The 23299-nt window shown below is 48.0% G+C and overlaps 1 long non-coding RNA gene across 1 annotated transcript; it reads right to left on the bottom strand.

Moving 5' to 3' along the window:
• Nucleotides 1-22145: 22145 nt before the first annotated feature.
• Nucleotides 22146-22630, bottom strand: LOC122621965. Its single transcript, XR_006326257.1, has 3 exons — nucleotides 22467-22630; nucleotides 22316-22407; nucleotides 22146-22230 (listed from the first exon to the last, which is right to left on the bottom strand). It is a non-coding gene; the product is annotated as an uncharacterized LOC122621965 (long non-coding RNA).
• Between the last annotated feature and the right edge of the window lie 669 nt (nucleotides 22631-23299).

The following is a 23299-nucleotide window of genomic DNA, read 5'->3' as shown; positions in this document are numbered from 1 at the left end:
GGCAACGTCCGTGTAGTAAATATCCGTACCGCACGTGGAGTTGCCACGTCCAGTGGCAAAAGTGGTGCTTTTGCCGACGGAGTCTTCCGAATCTCCACAATAAAAAGGCGCGCCTCTCGTCCTTAGTTGTAGTTCACTATCACTAATCATCCATTCTTTTTCATTTCGTTTTCGATCTCCTTTCGCCATTCAACTACCCGCAGCATGGCCCCTCGTCAACGAAACGAACGCAGTGCCGCGGTATCCATCCTCTTCGGAAGTGCGCGAGGTTCCTAAAGCTCAGCGCTGAAAAGCGTCTGCGAGCAGTCCTCATTAACAAATATTGCGCCAATTGCCTCGCTCACGAGCATTCCACGGGAGACTGCCGAAGCGGTGATCGTTGCAAGAAGTGCGACCGATCCCACCACACGCTGCTCCACATGCACGAGCAGGTTAGCTCGTCGTCGCGGTCGCGAGCGCGCTCGCGTCTCAAACCGGTGCCAACCCGGCAAGCAGCTTCGGCCTCGTACCAGCGTTCCCGCCGGCAAAATCCGCCAACTCAGCTTAGGAGTTCACCGCCTTGTAAAAGTTCGTACCGTTCGTCAGTCAGCAGTCCTCACTGCTCCACAAGCTGTAGATTGATCGTAAAACGATTGGGCAATGTTCCGGCCACATTCCCTCCCCTTCATACTCTGGGACCGCGCTATACGATCCTTGTTTTTGCATACAAAAACTCGCCGCTGAAAAGTTCATTTATTTAAACAATATCGAACATTAACAAGAGAGAACGCTATAGTCGAGTTCCCCGACTATCTGATACCCGTTACTCAGCTAGTGGAAGTGCGAAGGCGAGTCTTCAACACTGACAGTTTTTTTCGGTTTGCGGGCGTTAGAGTGGGCGTGGCAAAAAGTTTTTTGGCAAATCGATAGAAATTTACAAGACTAATACAAAAATGAAAAAATATCAAAACATTTTTCAAAAGTGTGGGCGTGGCAGTTTTATGCGGTTTGTGGGCGTTAGAGTGGGCGTGGCAACATGAATCAACAAACTTGCGCTGCGTCTATGTCTCTGGAGTCCGTATGTTTAATCTCAACTTTCTAGCTTTTGTAGTTCCTGAGATCTCGACGTTCATACGGACAGACAGACGGACAGACGGACAGACGGACAGACGGACGGACGGACAGACGGACAGACGGACAGACGGACAGACGGACAGACGGACAGACGGACGGACAGACGGACATGGCCAGATCGACTCGGCTATTGATCCTGATCAAGAATATATATACTTTATATGGTCGGAAACGCTTCCTTCTGCCTGTTACATACTTTTCAACGAATCTAGTATACCCTTTTACTCTGCGAGTAACGGGTATAAAAATTCAATTTCTACAATGAAATACATTGCCTGGAAGAGGGTAACAATAAAATATTTTTCTCCATACCTGACAGCCTTTGGTTACCATTGTTACAAAAATATACTTATATTTACTGATTGCGTGAAAATAAAATAAGCACGAGAATATATGCATATATAAAAATATAGAGAAAACTCGGGAACAGTGTTCCGTCAAACTTACCCCACTTTCATCCGAAGCGATGAGATCTCGACGCGTTGGATCATGGGTGTTGCTATATATATAGTGATGGAGTTATACATACATATACATTCGTGCACCAATAACTATTGGTAGTTCACCATATTCACTTATTCTTTGTTTATTTGTTTTGCCGTTTGCGTATTATATATTTATCTATTGGGGTTGTGGGATACTGGATACAATCCTTTTAAGATAATGGTCCCGTCTCCACTGTTCTGATCTTTTGTATATTTTTACTAGCTTCAATAGTGCCAGCAATATTAATAGAGCGGCGATGAACTCGAGGGTATGCTGCACACCTGCTATTTCCTCTTTGTTGTCGACGACCTTCACGGTGTTGATCACATTGGCGGTGTTGTCGGAGGCTTCAGACTCCTTGCCGCCCATCTTGAGACTTCTATATAATTTTCTTCAAGCGTGTTCTTTGTATTGGTCTTGGATCCTTTCCGATTACGTCCTATTATGCTAAGGGTTGTTCGAGTCCTCGCTTGTCGACACTTTTCCTTTGACTGAAGTTATTCTCGAGTATTGGCTTTCGGGTAGTCAGTTCGAGTCTTCCCGGATATTCACTTTCAGGTGTTCACTTTGATTCTTCCCGGCTATAGACTAACGGATATTCGCCCGGGTATTGACTTACGGGTATTAACCCGGGTATTGACTATTTTATCGGTGGGCCACGGTCTACTTATACCGGCATAAAAGTTTTCTGAACTATCGGTCTTCTATGCCAAGTGTTTCCACCTAGGAGTCATATTTATAAATTTCCTCCATTTTGGAAGTCAATACCCCCTCGGTGAACTGTGCTCGTAACTGGAGTAAGTTTTTTTTCTGTGACCTATTGCGGACGCTGAAATGGTCATCGGACGCTCGTTTATTGTCGACTTGCATTTTCTTTGTCAACTCAACGCGATGATAGTACCCCTTCCCCTGTTTGAAGATTCACAACCAGAATCTAAAAGTCCTAGCCTTTGTATTTAATAATATTCATATTTAATATTTATACTGTCCATCAGTCTTTGACACACGCAGTATCCAATAAAAATGCGAAATATATATAATATATATAAATAATACATTAGCAAGCAAATGCAATAAACGGCAGAAATTCTGATATATAATCGTATTGAAGAAGTCCGATCTTCTGTGGATAGGATATATGTATACTTGGATGCTGTTCCACAATTCATCGCTACTAAAAAACATCACTAAATCATCGATTTCGCCAGCAGAGCCAACTGCTTCGGCTTAACCTCACATACAAATTAAATATACTACATACTCCAATCGGAATAACCACAGAGCAGGCGGTAAGCTTTACATACCGTTATTGGTGTGACCCCATCCTATGACAATATTTTTCAATACAAATACTAAACCGTGGCGTTACATTCTATTTCAAATCCGTTCCGGGACAGTATTATCCAAACAAATTCCAAGTCAGTATTACATCAAATAAACTGGATAAAAATTAAAACTAATCAATATCAAAGGGAAAATATGCTTGTATTAACTTATACTAATTATACTTACTGTACTAATATTAATTAATTAGTGAAAAATAGTGTTTATGAGTGAGGGGCCACTGTATGGCCTCTGCGCCCCCGCTTCTTGTGGTTCTTCTTCGGTGGTTCCTTTTCGACTTTTTCGTTTTGCGCCGTGGGAATTTTTTTCCAAAATCGACCACTTGCTCAACTTATCTCTGGAGGGCGACGCCCCGCTACAAACATTGGTCCTTCAAGCCAGGATATTCTTTTGCCAGCAGTTCCCGGCTATTTGTTCCGCCAAGATAAGTACGAGCCTTCTTAAATTTGCACACTGCCGGTCTTCAGCTGAGCTCCGAACATTTAATTTCGATCGCACTGCTGTAAGACTATTTTCCGTGTCAGTTCCACATCCGACAATTTTCAGACACAACGGCAGGTGAGAAACTCAGTTTTCCTCATCGATCGACATTTTCCTCTTTAATCCGTCTTCGCTTTGTTCCATTCTTTTTCCGTACATGAACGAGCAAACGGTCATATATGTATGTATGTAACATACATATGGTAATATGTTCATACATCATACATATCCACATATGATCATACATCATACATAGTTGCATATATATTCATCCCCTACATCCTAATACATATAAACACAATTATCGGCCAACTTGTGTGCACTGTCTTCGGGAATTTCCTTGTTCGCCGGATAGTCCGCCGCGCTTGCGATATTTTTATACCCGTTACTCGTAGAGTAAAAGGGTATACTAGATTCGTTGAAAAGTATGTAACAGGCAGAAGGAAGCGTTTCCGGCCATATAAAGTATATATATTCTTGATCAGGATCAGTAGCCGAGTCGATCTGGCCATGTCCGTCTGTCCGTCCGTCTGTCCGTCCGTCTGTCCGTCCGTCCGTCCGTCTGTCCGTCTGTCCGTATGAACGTCGAGATCTCAGGAACTACGAAAGCTAGATAGTTGAGATTAAACATACGGACTCCAGGGACATAGACGCAGCGCAAGTTTGTCGATTCATGTTGCCACGCCAACTCTAACGCCCACAAACCGCCCAAAACTGCCACGTCCACACTTTTGAAAATTGTTTTGATATTTTTTCATTTTTGTATTAGTGTTGTAAATTTCTAACGATTTGCAAAAAACTTTTTGCCACGCCCACTCTAACGCCCACAAACCGCCCAAAGCTGCCACGCCCACACTTTTGAAAAATGTTTCGATATTCTTGTATTAGTCTTGTAAATTTCTAACGATTTGCCAAAAAACTTTTTGCCACGCCCACTCTAACGCCCACAGACCGCCAAAAACTGCCACGCCCACACTTTTGAAAAAGGTTTTAATATTTTTTCATTTTTGTATTAGTCTTGTAATATTCTATGGATTTGCCAAAAAACTTTTTGCCACGCCCACTTTTACGCCCACAAAGCTGCCACGCCCACATTTTTTAAAAATGTGTTGATATTTTTTCATTTTTGTATTAGTCTTGAAAATTTCTATTGATTTGCCAAAAAACTTTTTGCCACGCCCACTCTAACGCCCACAAACCGCTGTCAGTGCTGAAATTTCTCCTTCGCACTTCCACTAGCTGAGTAACGGGTATCAGATAGTCGGGGAACTCGACTATAGCGTTCTCTCTTGTTTTTGTATTAGTCTTTTAAAATTTTATCGATTTGCCAAAAAACTTTTTGCCACGCCCACTCAAACGCCCTCAAACCACAAAAACTGCCAGTGTTGAAGACTCTCCTTCGCACTTCTACTAACGGGTATCATATAGTCGGGGAACTCGACTATAGCGGTTTCTCTTGTTTTTCAAATTTGTTTGTGTTTGCTTATGTATACTGCAGCCTTTGCTGCTGTTGAAAGCGCTACATACTCAGCTTCGGTGTAACCAAAGATATTAGAAGGCCAAAATTCACTGAAACAACGAGCAACAATAAGTTTCTTGTGCTTTTATCACCGTTATTTAAGATTTAACGGTTCAAAAAACTGCATAATAAGCTTTTACAAGTACCATTTTATGTTTGTTCGCATACTTTTTCTTGTGTCATATAAACAAATTATTGTTTTTAAATTAGTAAAGGACTTAAAGTTTAGAAAGCCTTCCGAAAAAGTTAATAATAAATTTTCTTATAGCATATAAGAAATGAAGTCGATATCATGAATATAAATATACATTTGCAATCAAAGTTATACATTAAGTGTGTACGCCTACTATTTCTGGATGGTGAATATCCGTGTCAATATCATCTTGGTGTCCAGACTCTTCTACTTCGATATTTACCTCCTTTAGGATTGATGCTGTCATCCTAAATAAATACAAAGTCTCTGGTTATTTTTTGCTTTTTCGGATTGTGTAAACGACCAGCTTTAGAAGTTTATAAACCGCCTATCAATATGTGTTCTTCTCCTTTTGGATGAAACTTCTTTCTATGTGTTTTGTTTAACACGATAGCCTTGCATCCAAAAACTCGTAGATGGGATACACTTGATTTCTTTCCGAACCAGGCTTCAAATAATGTTGTGTTATCCAGTTGCGAGGTTTCCGATCTGTTCCGCAAGTATGCCGCTGTCATTATAGCCTCTCCCAAAAAACTCTCACCTACTCTAGCATGAACCAACATGCTACAAGCCATTTCAATAAGTGTTCTATTGGCTCGTTCTGCAACTCCATTTGGTTGCCTTTATATACCTTGGCTCAAGCCAAGGTACCTTCTTCAAACTGTTTGGAAACATAAAGTGCATTTTTAAATCTAGCATCAAAAAAGTTTTTGTGTTCTGTCGTATTAACACTCTTTTCATTTGGATCGACCACACACTAGTTTTCATTGTCTAATTTTTCAATTTCGAATTCTTATTCTCTACTACGGTGTAGTGTTGGCATTCACGAATCGGTTATACCAAATACATAATAATTCATTATTCTAATGTCTTTGATACTACGTATACTCGCAGGTTCGTTGAAAAGTATGTAATAGAACGCCCAACATTGTCACGCCCAAACTTTTATTTTATTATTTTTTTTCCCAATTTCCAAAATATGATGAAATTTCTCGTTCGCACTTCCACTAGCTCAGTAACGGGTATGTGATAGTCTATAGCATTCTCTCGTGTTATAAATCGACTTATATTTTAATAACATTGATCGATTTTAATTACAACAACATTTACATAAACACCTGGATATGTTTTCCCAAAGCAGTCGTGTCAGCTGTATATTTAAAAGAACAGAGAACCAATACCTTAAGTACTCGAAAACAGCCAGATTGGCTGGGCTAGTGAATCTGATGTACTTTATAGGGTATCAAAAATTATAAATGTATTGTTTCCTGAACACCCTAAAAATATCTTAAATAAAATAAATACTTTGAGATGGCCAAGCGGAAGCACGGAAAATCGTATTGGGAAATTAATAAGAAAATTGACTTCAATGCGGATGACACATCATGAGAAGTTGCTAAAAGGTCGCACTGACGGAATAATATTTATTGATTGCTGATACTTTATTATCCGTGAGCAATTTGTACAGCGGCAAATTAAATGATATGGAGACTAGAGGGTGGGAGTTTCTAAATGCTGTTTGGCATAAGAATGTTTCAGCAATTGCTCAAAGTCAAAGAGCAAACTAATTAATTACAGGCGTCAGCACATGTCTCTAAAAGGACTTAGCGTCACCACCTCATAGTTAATCGCAACCTGATGTGCGCCTGAGACACCTTCTCTGGCTCATCGGAAGAAGTTCAAAGCATAAGCAAAACACACAACTTCTGGTGTACAAGCCAATACTCAAGACGATCTGGACCTACGGGATACAGCTGTGGGGTACGGCAAGTGTTTCAAACCGCCTAAAAATACAACGGTTCCAGAACAAATGCTTGAGAATTGCATCTGACGCACACCCGTACCAGAAGAATGTCACTATCCATATCGAACTAGGCATCCCACCAGTACTAGACGAGATTAATAGGCTGAGCGCAAGGTGCGCAAGTAGGCTGGAAAACCACCCTAACCACCTGGCAATCAACCTACTGGACAACAGTCTAACAGTCAGACGCCTGTGCAGAACACACCCACTCGACTTCACCACTGGCGGAACCAAGAAGACACCCACACGAACTCACTGCTGGCTGAATAAAAACACACAACTCTCCCTCAAGTGATTTTCCCCTTAAGTTAAAGTCCCCAAAAAACATTTAATCATCCACCTAGGACAGATTTTAAATAAAAGCTTTACCTGTTATACAGGTACTGCATAAATATAGAACATTACATCTATTGCTGCCATACCGTTAACACTTTCACTTGTTTAATAAAGGTACATTCGTTTTTCCTCTCTTTCTGTTTTCCTATTTATTAGCTGTAATATAGGAATGGCACTTGGCACTTGCGAAGTCAGTTTTTCAGGCTTTTCACACGCTCCGCGATGTGAAACGGTTTTGTGTAAGATATAATGGGAAATTGTATGGCTCTGTTTAGGAAATTTGTCGTGGAAATGCAGTTCCCTACTGTAGGGTAAGAAAAGTTTTTCCACGAGATTTGGTTCTTTTTTATCAGTAAATGTCTTATTTGACTGTAGTACTCCGGAGGTGAGGGTTTTCCGATCACTGTAGCACCTCCATACTTTACGCAAAAATAATTATCTACTTTTTCATTAATAAACAAGAGAGAACGCTATAGTCGAGTTCCCCGACTATCTGATACCCGTTACTCAGCTAGTGGAAGTGCGAAGGAGAGTCTTTAACACTGACAGTTTTTGGAGGCTTGTAGGCGTTAAAGTGGGCGTGGCAAAAAGTTTTTTGGCAAATCGATAGAAATTGACAAGTCTAATACAAAAATGAAAAAATATCAAAACATTTTTCAAAAGTGTGGGCGTGGCAGTTTTGGGCGGTTTTTGGGCGTTAGAGTGGGCGTGCCAAAAAGTTTTTTGGCAAATCGATAGAAATTTACAAGACTAATACAAAAATGAAAAAATATCAAAACCTTTTTCAAAAGTGTGGGCGTGGCAGTTTTGGGCGGTTTTTGAACGTTAGGAATCAAGTCTCACAGGCTTTGTCTAGCAAAGTTTCAAACACCGAAGACAAGCCGAATTCAGTCGTGGCTCTGCCGCTGCCGCTGCCTCTGCCCGCAGTTCATATTTGTTGTTTTTTTTTGAAGTAGTTCGGAGCAGTGACCGAAAATGAGAGTGAGAGATAAGAGGATACAAAATCAGAGTAGAGAAAAAACGCAATGTATAGGCTTCTGAATATCGTTCTAATAATTGGTGGGATATTTATATAGTTTTAAGTGTATATATAATTTATATTTGTTGATCTAAGGATTTCAAGTTTTGTAAGAAATTAAACTGTCGCTATAGGCAACGCAAATGCGTCCGTTTTTAAATATTTCTCCATGTAATTCTAATTACACGGGATCATTATGGTCGGAAATACCCTGGCAAACGCCTGTCAGAATTTTCAGTTTCGTTTTCCGTCACCCCTTTTCTTTTGCGTTTGCTTTAAATTGTAGAACGTGACAAGTGGTGTTTGGAAAATTTTCAACGTGAAATATTGTGAGGAGTTAAAACTCCGCACAAATGCGAATAATGATCGCATAAGGAGGGCCTGCCGTTGCCAGTTACGCAACAAGGTAAAGCGTAGTAACGGTAGTGCAGACTCTAGAGAAAGAGAGTTTGGAGACTCTAGAGAAAGAGAGCTTGGAGACTCTAGAGAAAGAGAGTTTGGAGACTCTAGAGAAAGAGAGCTTGGAGACTCTAGAGAAAGAGAGTTTGGAGACTCTAGAGGAAGAGAGTTTGGAGACTCGGGAAGTGGAGAGAGAGAGGATGGAGACTCCGGACTTGCTGAAAAGAGAGTTTGGAGAGTCAGCAGACTCAAAGGCAATTAACGGGACAAATCGAACTTTGGACCGGGCCAACGGTAAAATCATGGACTTTGGATCCGGAGACTGGAGACCAAAGGGATAAACCGTTAGAGGAGGCCTAAATAAACAGGCCGAGCGCTGGAAGCAGGACCGACAGTCAAGGAAAGCGAGTGCACGAGTCAACAACGTTATAACGAAATCAGCAGAGGAGCTACGATCGTGATAGTCACCAAGGAGCAAGATCGCTACGTCAAGACGTTCGGGACGAGAAGGTCTCCGAACTGAGACGCAGGTAGCTGAGGTCCAGACGACGAAGCACGAGTAGCCAGGAGGCAAACAACAGGAGAGGCCAGACCTAAGCGGGCACCCGAGGAAGCGGCAGGTATTGTGGTGTAGACCCGGTGGACTGTGTAGGAGATCGCGTGCTTGAACCAGGCGATAGCCTGGTGTGTCCGTGCAATCCAAGCAGGCGTGGTACCGGCGCCACCAGTCCGAACCAGACGTGGGGTTGACGCGTTGCTGTTCCACAGGCGTTTGCCTTGGGGATCACAGCCGTGAGCTTCCGTGAGTCTGCGTACGACAACAATTCCCAGCCCACGCGACGAGCGCCCAACAACGAAGGTCCGCGCCACCCAGGACGACGAAGGCGGTAAGACAGTGGAACCAGGCCGCCGAGCAGGACATCCAGGTCCTACCGCACCGGCAGAAGAGAAAAGGTAGGGTGGAACGTTCGTCTTTCACTGGGCGTCTTGCTACAGGGACTGCGGCGTATCCGGGCGATAGCGCGGTGCGTCGGAAGGAACTGAACAAGCGTCTGGCGGGACCGGCCGGGACAGAGCAAGGGACAAAAGGTTGTGGCTAGCGAGGCGTATGCCTTTGAGAGCCCCACCAATTGTTCACCCTAGTCTGGGAACGGTGACGCTTCCCTAAGCCCTCGACCTTCCTTCTCACGCGTCAGCGGCAATACCAGGAGAAGATCCGAGGCCACGACGAGAAAGCGGAGGCGTCCGGACAATTGAAATACATTGTAAACTGAGATCGAATAAAGACCCGAGAACGAAACTGCGAGTGTTATTACTGGTAACCGGGTGTTCACGTTATTCTATAAATTTGGTGGGACGAACACACAAACTCTACTGAGCTAGCCGCACGGATTCCGTAGCGAGCAGACAACAAAAATCAGTTCGTTACAATATATAAAACCGGTAAGTAGTGTTTCGCATTGGTAAATTAGCATAGCTAATTGCATTCCAAACTACATATATGGCCATGTCCGTCTGTCCGTCCGTATGAACGTCGAGATCTCAGGAACTACAAAAGCTAGAAAGTTTAGATTAAACATACAGACTCCAGAGACATAGACGCAGCGCGTTGCCACGCCCACTCCAACGCCCACAAACCGCATAAAACTGCCACGCCCACACTTTTAAAAAATGTTTTTATATTTTTTAATTTTTGTATTAGTCTTGAAAATGTCTATCGATTTGCCGAAAAACTTTTTGCCACGCCCACTCTAACGCTCACAAACCGCCAAAAATTGTCAGTGTTGAAGACTCTCCTTCGCACTTCCACTAGCTGAATAACGGGTATCAGATAGTCGGGGAACTCGACTATAGCGTTCTCTCTTGTTTTTTCTCATCTTGGTTTTTCGCCACATAATTATACCCGTTACTCGTAGAGTAAAAGGGTATACTAGATTCGTTGAAAAGTATGTAACAGGCAGAAGGAAGCGTTTCCGACCATATAAAGTATATATATTCTTGATCAGGATCAGTAGCCGAGTCGATCTGGCCATATCCGTCTGTCCGTCCGTCTGTCTGTCCGTCTGTCCATCTGTCCGTCTGTCCGTATGAACGTCGAGATCTCAGGAACTACAAAAGGTAGAAAGTTGAGATTAAGAATACAGACTCCAGGGACATCGACGCAGCGCAAGTTTGTCGATTCATGTTGCCACGCCCACTCTAACGCCCACAAACCGCCAAAAACTGCCACGCCCACACTTTTGAAAAAGGTTTTATTATTTTTTCATATTTGTATTAGTCTAGTAAATTTCTATCGATTTGCCAAAAGACTTTTTGCCACGCCCACTCTAACGCCCACAGACCGCCAAAAACTGCCACGCCCACACTTTTGAAAAAGGTTTTGATATTTTTTCATATTTGTATTAGTCTAGTAAATTTCTAACGAATTGCCAAAAAACTTTTTGCCACGCCCACTCTAACGCCCACAGACCGCCAAAAACTGCCACGCCCACACTTTTGAAAAAGGTTTTAATATTTTTCCATGTAATTCTAATTACACGGGATCATTATGGTCGGAAATACCCTGACAAACGCCTGTCAGAATTTTCAGTTTCGTTTTCCGTCACCCCTTTTCTTTTGCGTTTGCTTTAAATTGTAGAACGTGACAAGTGGTGTTTGGAAAATTTTCAACGTGAAATATTGTGAGGAGTTAAAACTCCGCACAAATGCGAATAATGATCGCATAAGGAGGGCCTGCCGTTGCCAGTTACGCAACAAGGTAAAGCGTAGTAACGGTAGTGCAGACTCTAGAGAAAGAGAGTTTGGAGACTCTAGAGAAAGAGAGCTTGGAGACTCTAGAGAAAGAGAGTTTGGAGACTCTAGAGAAAGAGAGCTTGGAGACTCTAGAGAAAGAGAGTTTGGAGACTCTAGAGGAAGAGAGTTTGGAGACTCGGGAAGTGGAGAGAGAGAGGATGGAGACTCCGGACTTGCTGAAAAGAGAGTTTGGAGAGTCAGCAGACTCAAAGGCAATTAACGGGACAAATCGAACTTTGGACCGGGCCAACGGTAAAATCATGGACTTTGGATCCGGAGACTGGAGACCAAAGGGATAAACCGTTAGAGGAGGCCTATATAAACAGGCCGAGCGCTGGAAGCAGGACCGACAGTCAAGGAAAGCGAGTGCACGAGTCAACAACGTTATAACGAAGTCAGCAGAGGAGCTACGATCGTGATAGTCACCAAGGAGCAAGATCGCTACGTCAAGACGTTCGGGACGAGAAGGTCTCCGAACTGAGACGCAGGTAGCTGAGGTCCAGACGACGAAGCACGAGTAGCCAGAAGGCAAACAACAGGAGAGGCCAGACCTAAGCGGGCACCCGAGGAAGCGGCAGGTATTGTGGTGGACTGTGTAGGAGATCGCGTGCTTGAACCAGGCGATAGCCTGGTGTGTCCGTGCAATCCAAGCAGGCGTGGTACCGGCGCCACCAGTCCGAACCAGACGTGGGGTTGACGCGTTGCTGTTCCACAGGCGTTTGCCTTGGGGATCACAGCCGTGAGCTTCCGTGAGTCTGCGTACGACAACAATTCCCAGCCCACGCGACGAGCGCCCAACAACGAAGGTCCGCGCCACCCAGGACGACGAAGGCGGTAAGACAGTGGAACCAGGCCGCCGAGCAGGACATCCAGGTCCTACCGCACCGGCAGAAGAGAAAAGGTAGGGTGGAACGTTCGTCTTTCACTGGGCGTCTTGCTACAGGGACTGCGGCGTATCCGGGCGATAGCGCGGTGCGTCGGAAGGAACTGAACAAGCGTCTGGCGGGACCGGCCGGGACAGAGCAAGGGACAAAAGGTTGTGGCTAGCGAGGCGTATGCCTTTGAGAGCCCCACCAATTGTTCACCCTAGTCTGGGAACGGTGACGCTTCCCTAAGCCCTCGACCTTCCTTCTCACGCGTCAGCGGCAATACCAGGAGAAGATCCGAGGCCACGACGAGAGAGCAGAGGCGTCCGGACAATTGAAATACATTGTAAACTGAGATCGAATAAAGACCCGATAACGAAACTGCGAGTGTTATTACTGGTAACCGGGTGTTCACGTTATTCTATAAATTTGGTGGGACGAACACACAAACTCTACTGAGCTAGCCGCACGGATTCCGTAGCGAGCAGACAACAAAAATCAGTTCGTTACAATATATAAAACCGGTAAGTAGTGTTTCGCATTGGTAAATTAGCATAGCTAATTGCATTCCAAACTACATATATGGCCATGTCCGTCTGTCCGTCCGTATGAACGTCGAGATCTCAGGAACTACAAAAGCTAGAAAGTTTAGATTAAACATACAGACTCCAGAGACATAGACGCAGCGCGTTGCCACGCCCACTCCAACGCCCACAAACCGCATAAAACTGCCACGCCCACACTTTTAAAAAATGTTTTTATATTTTTTAATTTTTGTATTAGTCTTGAAAATGTCTATCGATTTGCCGAAAAACTTTTTGCCACGCCCACTCTAACGCTCACAAACCGCCAAAAATTGTCAGTGTTGAAGACTCTCCTTCGCACTTCCACTAGCTGAGTAACGGGTATCAGATAGTCGGGGAACTCGACTATAGCATTCTCTCTTGTTTTTATGTCCTTTTACAGACATTAAATACAGTCCACTTCTCGATGCTTTACTGTGCCCATACAAACCCATGCATGCCCATATTCCGTATACGTAAATTATCTGCCATTTTTCCAGGAATTAATCTCCGCTAATAAACTATTAAATTACAAATAAATTTATTTTAAAAATTAAAAAAAAAAAATAATAATAAATTATTGATTTACGAATTAATATATTTAATAAATTTAAAAAAATAATAATAAATTATTAAATAATAATTATTAAAAACAACAACATTATTACAAATCCATAATCCAAATCGGGACCGCGATTGTTTTTTGTCCAGTTTCGAGTTAACCGCTGCAGAGGCCGCGGTGTTGTTGTTTGTTCTCCCTTTTTCTTCCATCCCTTACGCACACACTGCTTGACGACGGCATAACAGCCAAGGTTACAATTCCACCGTTCCGGCTTCGCAATTCTTTAGTTTGAGAATAAGTGAATTTTTGCGATTACTCTTTTCTGTATTATGTGAGGAGTTAAAACTCCGCACAAATGCGAATGGTGATCGCATAAGAAGGGCCTGCCGTTGCCAGTTACGCAACAAGGCAAAGCGTAGTAACGGTAGTGCGAAGCCCGGAGAAAGAGAGTTTGGAGACTCTGGGCTGTAGAAAGAGAGTTTGGAGACTCTAGAGAAAGAGAGTTTGGAGACTCGGGAAGTGGAGAGAGAGAGGATGGAGACTCCGGACTTGCTGAAAAGAGAGTTTGGAGAGTCAGCAGGTTTAAAGGCAATTAACGGGACAAATCGAACTTTGGACCGGGCCAACGGTTAAATCATGGACTTTGGATCCGGAGACTGGAGACCAAAGGGATAAACCGTTAGAGGAGGCCTATATAAACAGGCCGAGCGCTGGAAGCAGGACCGACAGTCAAGGAAAGCAAGTGTACGAGTCAACAGCGTTACAACGACAGCAGCAGAGGAGCTACGATCGTGATAGTCACCAAGGAGCAAGATCGCTACGTCAAGACGTTCGGGACGAGAAGGTCTCCGAACTGAGACGCAGGTAGCTGAGGTCCAAACGACGAAGCACGAGTAGCCAGGAGGCAAACACCAGGAGAGGCCAGACCTAAGCGGGCACCCGAGAAAGCGGCAGGGATTGTGGTGTAGACCCGGTGGACTGTGTAGGAGATCGCGTGCTTGAACCAGGCGATAGCCTGGTGTGTCCGTGCAATCCAAGCAGGCGTGGTACCGGCGCCACCAGTCCGAACCAGACGTGGGGTTGACGCGTTGCTGTTCCACAGGCGTTTGCCTTGGGGATCACAGCCGTGAGCTTCCGTGAGTCTGCGTACGACAACAATTCCCAGCCCACGCGACGAGCGCCCAACAACAAAGGTCCGCGCCACCCAGGACGACGAAGGCGGTAAGACAGTGGAACCAGGCCGCTGAGCAGGACACCCAGGTCCAACCGCACCGGCAGAAGAGAAAAGGTAGGGTGGAACGTTCGTCTTTCACTGGGCGTCTTGCTACAGGGACTGCGGCGTATCCGGGCGACAGCGCGGTGCGTCGGAAGGAACTGGACAAGCGTCTGGCGGGACCGGCCGGGACAGAGCAAGGGACAAGAGGTTGTGGCTAGCTAGGCGTATGCCTTTGAGAGCCCACCAATTGTTCACCCTAGTCTGAGAACGGTGACGCTTCCCTAAGCCCTCGACCTTTCTCCGCACACGTCAGCGGCAATACCAGGCGAAGATCCGAGGCCACGACGAGCGAGAGCAGAGGCGTCCGGACAATTGAAATACATTGTAAACTGAGATCGAATAAAGACCCGAGAACGAAACTGCGAGTGTTATTACTGGTAACCGGGTGATCACGTTATTCTATAAATTTGGTGGGACGAACACACAAACTCTACTGAGCTAGCCGCACGTATTTCGTAGCGAGCAGACCAAGCAAATCAGTTCGTTACATCTGGCGCCCAAATAACGTGATTATCCCGGCAGTAGACACAAACTAAGCAGTATGGGTAGAAGTTGGATCTACCGTCTTAAAAAGGAAGACTTCGCATATGTCGCACAGAGGTTGCGCATATCGCTGTCGGGAAGGACAGAGGACATGCGAAAAGCTCTAGCGGAGTACTACGCAGAGACGGAAAACGACCCAAAACTCGCAGCAGTCTGGACAGAATTGGAGGCAGCATACCCAGACAGACCAGGTCCAAGCATAAAGCTTACGAACCCCGAGGGCGAAGACTTAATCGCAAGTCTAAACATGGAGGAGATGTTCCGAGAAGGGCAACGGAGAGAGACAAGCAGGGAAAGGAGGCCAAGCCCAGAAAGACCCAGATCCAGTCCGCCAGACTACGCGAAAGTAGCAAAGCAAGTTAGAGAGTGGTCGTTTCGCTTCGACGGGGAAGGAAAACCCCTTGAATTCCTGGAGCAGGTGGAATGGTCCGCGAACACATACGGCTTGGACCTTAACATGATTCCCCGAGCCATGCCGGAATTAATGCAGGGGAAGGCTCTGAAGTGGTACATAGCCAACAACAAGCACTGGAGGACTTGGGCCGAGTTCATAGACAGTTTCCAGACGTATTTCCTGCCCAGGGGATACTTCACGAAGCTCGCGGACAAGGCGAGACAAAGGAAACAAGGGTTCAGGGAGGCATTCAAGGACTACATGGTCGAGATGCAGACCCTGATAAGACCCCTTGGGTATGGGAAGAAAGAAACGCTGGAGCTCATCAAGGAGAACTGCACGCCAGACCTCCGAATAGCGTTAAGATCCTACCACGTGGACGACCTAGAGGCTCTCATGATCCTGGCAGATGAATACGAGGAGCTGCACAGGGAACGGGAGGCATTTGCGGAAGAGCACAAATACAGCCGCAACAAAGCCCCGGCCGCAACACACGTCACGTGCAGAAGGTGTGAGGACTCAGGAGATCCAGGCACGCATACCCGGGAACAGTGGGCACAATATACCCCGGTCCAGGCCAGACGACAAAACACGACCCTATGGAGGCCGCCAGTCACCACACAGAGATACACTGGAACAACGTCAGGGGGCAACCCGGGTCAGAACCCAACCCATATTGCCAATCCACAGGAAGCGTGTCGCAGGTGCGGCGGACACGACCATTGGGCAAGAGGCTGCCGAAAACAGAGGCTGCTGTTCTGCTGGATGTGCGGGAAGATAGGAGTCCGAAGCACAGAATGCTGCCAAAGAGCGGGAAATGGCCAGCGATCCCAGCCGCAGAGAGACGAGCCGGGGTCGCAAGATGCCGCCTCTCCAAACTAACCGGAAAACTAATCGAGGAGGAGCAGCAGTTGTCCGCAGCGGTAAAGATCGGTGGGGACACATACAAGGCCACGATCGACACCGGGGCAACAGCAAGCTTCATTAGTGAAGAGCTGGCGGACAAGCTGGCTGCCCATGGGACGATTACAAGGATACGACGGCAGGTTAGGTTGGCAGATGGGAGGTGTGGCGAAATCAGCGCAAAGCTCGATATAGGAGTGGAGTTCGGCAACAGGCGACTCGTCATGAGCATGCTAATATTACCAGGGATAGTGGATGCGTTGGTGCTGGGGTGGAATTTCCTCACGCAAGTCGGGGCCGAGATCAAGTGCGCCGGTCATGAAATCCAAATACCGGCCAGAGGCAGACATAACGGGTGGCTCGAGGAGAAGTTGTCGGTCGCATTAGTCCAAAAGGACGGCGAAGAGGACGACGTGAACAAATTCCTGGAAACAGAGCTCGCGAAGTTTCAAGCCATGACCGGAACATCGAGTATTGCCGAGCACACGATAACCATGAAGGACGATAAACCAATTAAGCAGAGATACTATCCCAAGAATCCAAAGATTCAAGGGGAGATCAACGCGAAGGTGGACGAACTGCTGGAGATGGGGATGATTGAGCATTCAAGGAGCCCATACAGCTCACCCATAGTCATGGTGAAGAAGAAAACGGGAAAATGGAGACTATGCGTGGACTTCAGGCAGATAAACGCGAAATCCATAAAGGATGCCTACCCGATGCCACGGATAAACTACATCCTCGACCAACTAAGGGAGGCGCGATTTATAAGCAGCCTGGACCTAAAGGATGGGTATTGGCAAATTCCACTGGAAGAATCAAGCCGTGGCTTCACGGCCTTCACGGTCCCAGGGAAAGGGCTGTTCCAATGGAAGGTGATGCCTTTTGGGTTACACTCCGCGTCGGCCACATTTCAACGGGCCCTGGATCAGGTGATTGGACCGGAAATGTCGCCGCATGCATTTGCATATCAAGACGACATCATCGTGATTGGCCGCACCCTAGAGGAACACAAGAGAAACCTCAGGGAGGTATTCAGTCGCTTGAAGAAGGCGAATCTGAAGATAAACCCGGAAAAATGCCAGTTCTTCAAACAAGAACTTCTGTACCTAGGGCACCGCGTCACAAGCCAAGGGATAGGCACGGACCCAGAGAAGGTAGCAGCGATAGCCCAGCTAGAGCCACCGTCATCGGTCCGAGAACTGAGGCAATACCTTGGAGTCGCATCGTGGTACCGACGTTTCGTGCCTGACTTCGCGCGCATTGTAAGGCCACTCAACGACCTCCTCCGCAAGGGTACCAAGTGGACATGGTCACAGGACCACCAGCAGGCCTTCGAGGAGGTAAAAGCTAGATTGGTTACCGACCCAGTCTTGGCGTGTCCCGACTTCGGGAGACCGTTCATCCTGCAAACGGACGCCAGTGACTACGGGATTGGGGCTATCCTCACGCAGGACACAGAAGATGGCGAAAGGGTAATTTCATACTCCAGCCGGACCCTAAACGGAGCCGAGAAGAACTACTCGACAACAGAGAAGGAGTGCTTGGCAATTGTGTGGGCTAAAGCCGTACCTCGAGGGCTACCACTTTAAGGTAGTGACGGATCATATGGCGCTGAAGTGGCTGAACAGCATAGAAAGCCCTTCGGGAAGAATTGCCAGATGGGCATTGGAGCTGCAGCAGTACGACTTCGAGGTAGCATACAGGAAAGGCCAGTTGAACGTGGTAGCAGACGCATTGTCGAGGCAGCCACTGCCAGAGGCGGACTCAGCAGTACCAGATATGCTGAGAAGAACGCAGGACAAGGGGGCCGAATCAGAGTGCAGCTGGATCAAGGAAATGCGAGAAAAACTAAAAGCACAGCCTCAAAAGTTCCCAGACTACGTGTGGGAGGGTAGCACCCTTTACAGGCAGATTCCGCATAGAGCAGGGAACGAAGATGTAGTGACCTGGAAGCTATGTGTTCCGCGGCAGATGAGAGAAACCGTCTTGCGTGAAAACCACGACTCCCCAGCAGCCGGTCATGTAGGCAGTCGGAAGACGATTGCACGGCTTGCAGCCCGTTACTACTGGCCAGGAATGCAGAGAGACGCAAGGGCATACGTTCGGAAGTGCGAGGGCTGCGCAAGGTTCAAACCGAATCAGCGGCAGGCGGCGGGAAAGATGTTGACACAGATCCCAGAGGAACCCTGGGCGACAGTGTGCGCCGATTTCGTCGGACCACTACCAAGATCGAAGCACGGAAACAGTATGTTGTTGGTACTGATCGACAGGTTTTCGAAGTGGACGGAGTTGGTGCCTTTGCGAACAGCCACGGCGGAAACGTTGCAGAGAGCGTTCAGGGAACGCATAGTCTCACGATTTGGAGTACCGAAGGTGGTGATCACGGACAACGGCGTGCAGTTCACGAGCCGGGCTTTTAAGAAGTTCCTCAACGACATGGGGATAAAGCAACAGTTTACGGCACCGTATACCCCACAGGAGAATCCGTCAGAGAGAGCAAACCGCACTGTGAAGACAATGATAGCGCAGTTTGCCGGGCAGAACCAGAGGAATTGGGATGAAAGGTGGCCCGAAATCATGCTGGCTGTGAATTCCAGTGTTTCAGATTCCACAGGCTACTCACCGGCATTTTTGACACAGGGCCGCGAGCCAAGACTACCGAACGCACTCTATGACAGAGAAACGCTAGGTACGGGAAGGCAACCAGAGTCACCGGAAGGAAACGCTGAGAAGATGAGAGAGGTCTTCGAGATTGTGCGCAGGAACCTAGAGAGGGTGTCCCAGGACCAAGCAAGGCATTACAACCTGCGGAGAAGGCAGTGGAAGCCAAGCGTTGGTGAAGTGGTGTGGGCCAGGGAGCACCATTTGTCTAAAGCGGCTGAAGGGTTTGCGGCCAAACTAGCTCCGAGGTTCGATGGACCGTATCAAATCGTGGATTTCATATCGCCAGTGATATGTAAGATTCGCCACCGGACGAACAAAAAGGAACGCACGGTACATGTCAGCGATCTAAAACAGCAGGATCGGGAGGAGAAGGGGGACAAGAACGTGGAGTCGGATCCGTCAGAAGGAAGCAGGGAAGGCATGCAGGAGAAGTCCACAACACCTGAGAACGGACGGGGCTCGGCAACCGTTCTAGCGTCAGGCAAAGGCGAGAGTCAACGGGACAGACGGCGTGTCGGACAACCGTTTTAGCGTCAGGCCAAGGCGAGAGTCAACGGATGCAGACCACGAGCGGACCAGAATAATGCCTCGACAACCAAACCAGGGGATAATAAGTCCACTAACGACGGGAATCGGAAGAACAACGGAGCCTGTGAACGGACAAGGGTCGCCACCGTTCTAGCGTCAGGCCAGGGCGAAAGTCAACGGGTGAAGACTGCGAGGCCAACAACCGTTCTAGCGTCAGGCCAAGGCGAGAGTCAACGAAGGCAAGCCACGAGCGAACCAGAGCACCAATGAACATTCCAGACGGAAGCGGGACAGAGGGGAAGAATGGAATATAAGGATGGGCCAACAGCCAACCACCGGAAAGGGGGACCAGATCCGACTCTAGAGGAAAAAAAAAAAAAAAAAATCCCCACGAAGGAAGATCAGACTACGGGTCCAGGACGGAAAGACAAAGAGGCCAGGCAACCGGGCAACAAGCTCGCTGAATGTCCCGAAGAAAGAGGAGAGACGGTACGAGAATCAAGGTGACAGTACCGTAAGAACGAGCGTCTGTAGTCGGAGACCGACAAAGTCAGACTAAAGCCCGGGCCCGAAGCACCAACACAAGAGAGCAGGTAGAAGGTGGGAAGAGATCGACGCCGACGTAGGCCGCCGTAGGACATAACGGTAAAGGTCTAAAAGGAAAGGGCGAAACCGAGGTGTAAAGGAGAGCCGAGCGAGGGGCTCAAGTCACAAGAAGTTCGACAACTAAGATGAGCGCAACCACCGAGATGCACCCTACAAGGAGGCTGGCCACTACGGGCCAGAGGGTCGAAGGACCCGTCGAGGGGCAAGGACGGTCGGGGGGTAGGCGTATGCCTAACCCTCGGCCCACCCAAGCTCCGAGGCGTGGTGCCGAGGACGAGCGGAGAGAGGACCCGGAGCCAGTAGTCACGACGGACGAAAGCGAGCTGGAGTGGGAGGAGGACCCAAAGGAGGAGATGAGGACCTGGCGGCTGAAGAGGGCCAGGAGCGGAGTCGATAACCGGATCCTTCCGGGGACCGCGCCTGTGTTCGAGGAGGCAAGGCGGAACCCTAGAGGAAGCGGGGGGACGTCAGCCGCTATGGCTAACGCCATCGTGAAGATGCGGAGACTGGAGGCCGACCGGGTGGTGGCCATGGGAGCCCCGCATCCAGAACGGATGGCGGCGAAGGAGGAGTACGAGGCCGCCAAGGCAACGCGCGTCCGCATGCAGCAGCGGGCAGCCATGGCGGCCATGCACGAAGCCCTGCAGAGGTCGAGGACCAAGGAGGAGGAGGAGAAAAGGTGGCTCCAGGAGCTCGAAAGGGCAGAGGAGGAGGAGTGCGCGGCCTGGGAGCTGGTCGCCTGGCACGAGGGAGAAGCCGGCGGCAAAGGAAGGGAGGTACCCGCCACTCCGCGGTATATACATTCGGAGGAAGTGGTGAAAGAAGAGACCCCGGAGCCGTCCCCACCCCCGTCACCCATAGCGTCGACAAGGATCCCACCTACGCCCCGGCCACGGCACTGGCCACCCAGCCCCCCACCCAACCCGGTGCCGACCGCCCGTCCACCCACGGCTCCACCCACCCACCAGGAACCCCAGGACCCCGTGGGAAACAAGGACCCACCGACCCCACAAGCCGGGATGTCGCACCAGGTGCGGGAGTTCACGGAAGGAGGTAGACGTTGGCGGCAACAGATCGTCACGTGGACATGGCCGGTTGGCCCCGAAGCGCCCAAGGAAGAAGAGGCGCCGGTCCATGGCGGTTGGGCTCCGCCGACTCCGGACACTGCGGCAGAGCTGGAGAAGGGGCCATGGGTATGGCCATCACCCAAGCACACCCCAAGGCCCGGACTCCAGCGGCAGTCATCCGCTCCAGCGGTGGGTGTCCTCGCGTCCCGGCCGTCCTGGGTGCGGACGGCGTCTACGTCAGAAGTCCAGCGGTGGGCTCCGATTCCGGAGGCGGAGTGGCCCGCGGGAATTGTGGATGAGCCGGGGATCCGGGACGCCAAGCGCCGAGGTAGCCGCCGGTGCGTGGTCCTGCACCGCGGAAATGAGAGGTTCCGAGTTAGGGTAGCAGCAACTGGGATCCGATTGTTTGGGTTGGTGAACGAGGTCCAGGAAGCTAATCCCGCCCGGATTTAAAATAATAAAAAAAAAAACAATAATAGAACACGCAACACAAAACACGTAGCACATTATTTAAAGGGACGGATCACACGTACGCGCACAAAATACAGGATATATTTAGGTTTATGTACATTTAAATTCACATCGTATTAAAAGAATTGCATGTGGGCGAAATCTGGAAGAGAAGAGGAGTGGATATTAGTGGACCCATGAAAGAAGGGGAAAAAAAAAGGGCACAGGAACTCACGTGTGGGTCGAAGGGCGGCCTGAAAAGGAGTCCATCCACAAGTGCTGGTCCACCTCCAGGAAAAAGGGATCCATGTCGATGCCATCTAGAGCAAGGAAGTGCAGAAGTTCAGCATGCGCAAACACAAGAGAAGAAAATGTATATATAAAACCCAAAAAGAGGGCACTCACGTGTATGCCGAAGGTGAAATCCCGAAGAGAAAGCAGCCATCCGCGACATCTAGGTCCATCGAAGGGAGAGGGGGTCCGAAGAGAGTACTAAGCTGAAAAGAGAAAGTGGAATGAAGGAAGGGAAAGGGAAATTTCAAAGAGGAAAACTTACCCAAAATTTCCTTCTGTTGTCAGCATTTGCGGAGTCACCATGTGCTTAGGGAAGGGGGCGCCTCGATCACAAGGCGGTCGATCGGCACTCGATAGTGTCAATCGATGGGCAAAAACATCGGAAAAAGCAGCACATGACGGGTCACACTATGGAAATACCAGGGTCACCAAGTGGCAACGCCGCCCCAACGGGAGTTATCGGGATCTATCGGTAACAATCGATCAACGGCAAATGGTGTGACCAGATGACGAGAAGACGAAAAAGTGGAATGCGGGAAGAAGAGCGTAGAACGAAGAAGCATCACGAATGAACAAATGAGCGGCAAAGTTTGAAATTGAGAACGAGGAATATACTCAAAGGAGATCGGCGCTGTGGAACTCGAGATGGAGCTGTGAGCGTCGACGGAATCCCAAGAGTGTTCCGCGGTAACCGCAAGGCCGGATTTTAAATTTTCCCGAAGAAAGGGGGAGATGTGAGGAGTTAAAACTCCGCACAAATGCGAATGGTGATCGCATAAGAAGGGCCTGCCGTTGCCAGTTACGCAACAAGGCAAAGCGTAGTAACGGTAGTGCGAAGCCCGGAGAAAGAGAGTTTGGAGACTCTGGGCTGTAGAAAGAGAGTTTGGAGACTCTAGAGAAAGAGAGTTTGGAGACTCGGGAAGTGGAGAGAGAGAGGATGGAGACTCCGGACTTGCTGAAAAGAGAGTTTGGAGAGTCAGCAGGTTTAAAGGCAATTAACGGGACAAATCGAACTTTGGACCGGGCCAACGGTTAAATCATGGACTTTGGATCCGGAGACTGGAGACCAAAGGGATAAACCGTTAGAGGAGGCCT

This window comes from Drosophila teissieri, chromosome 3R (assembly GCF_016746235.2).
Source record: "Drosophila teissieri strain GT53w chromosome 3R, Prin_Dtei_1.1, whole genome shotgun sequence".
Classification (NCBI taxonomy): domain Eukaryota; kingdom Metazoa; phylum Arthropoda; class Insecta; order Diptera; family Drosophilidae; genus Drosophila; species Drosophila teissieri.
Note: the sequence above shows the minus strand (reverse complement) of the source record. Positions and strands in the feature narration are given on the sequence as shown.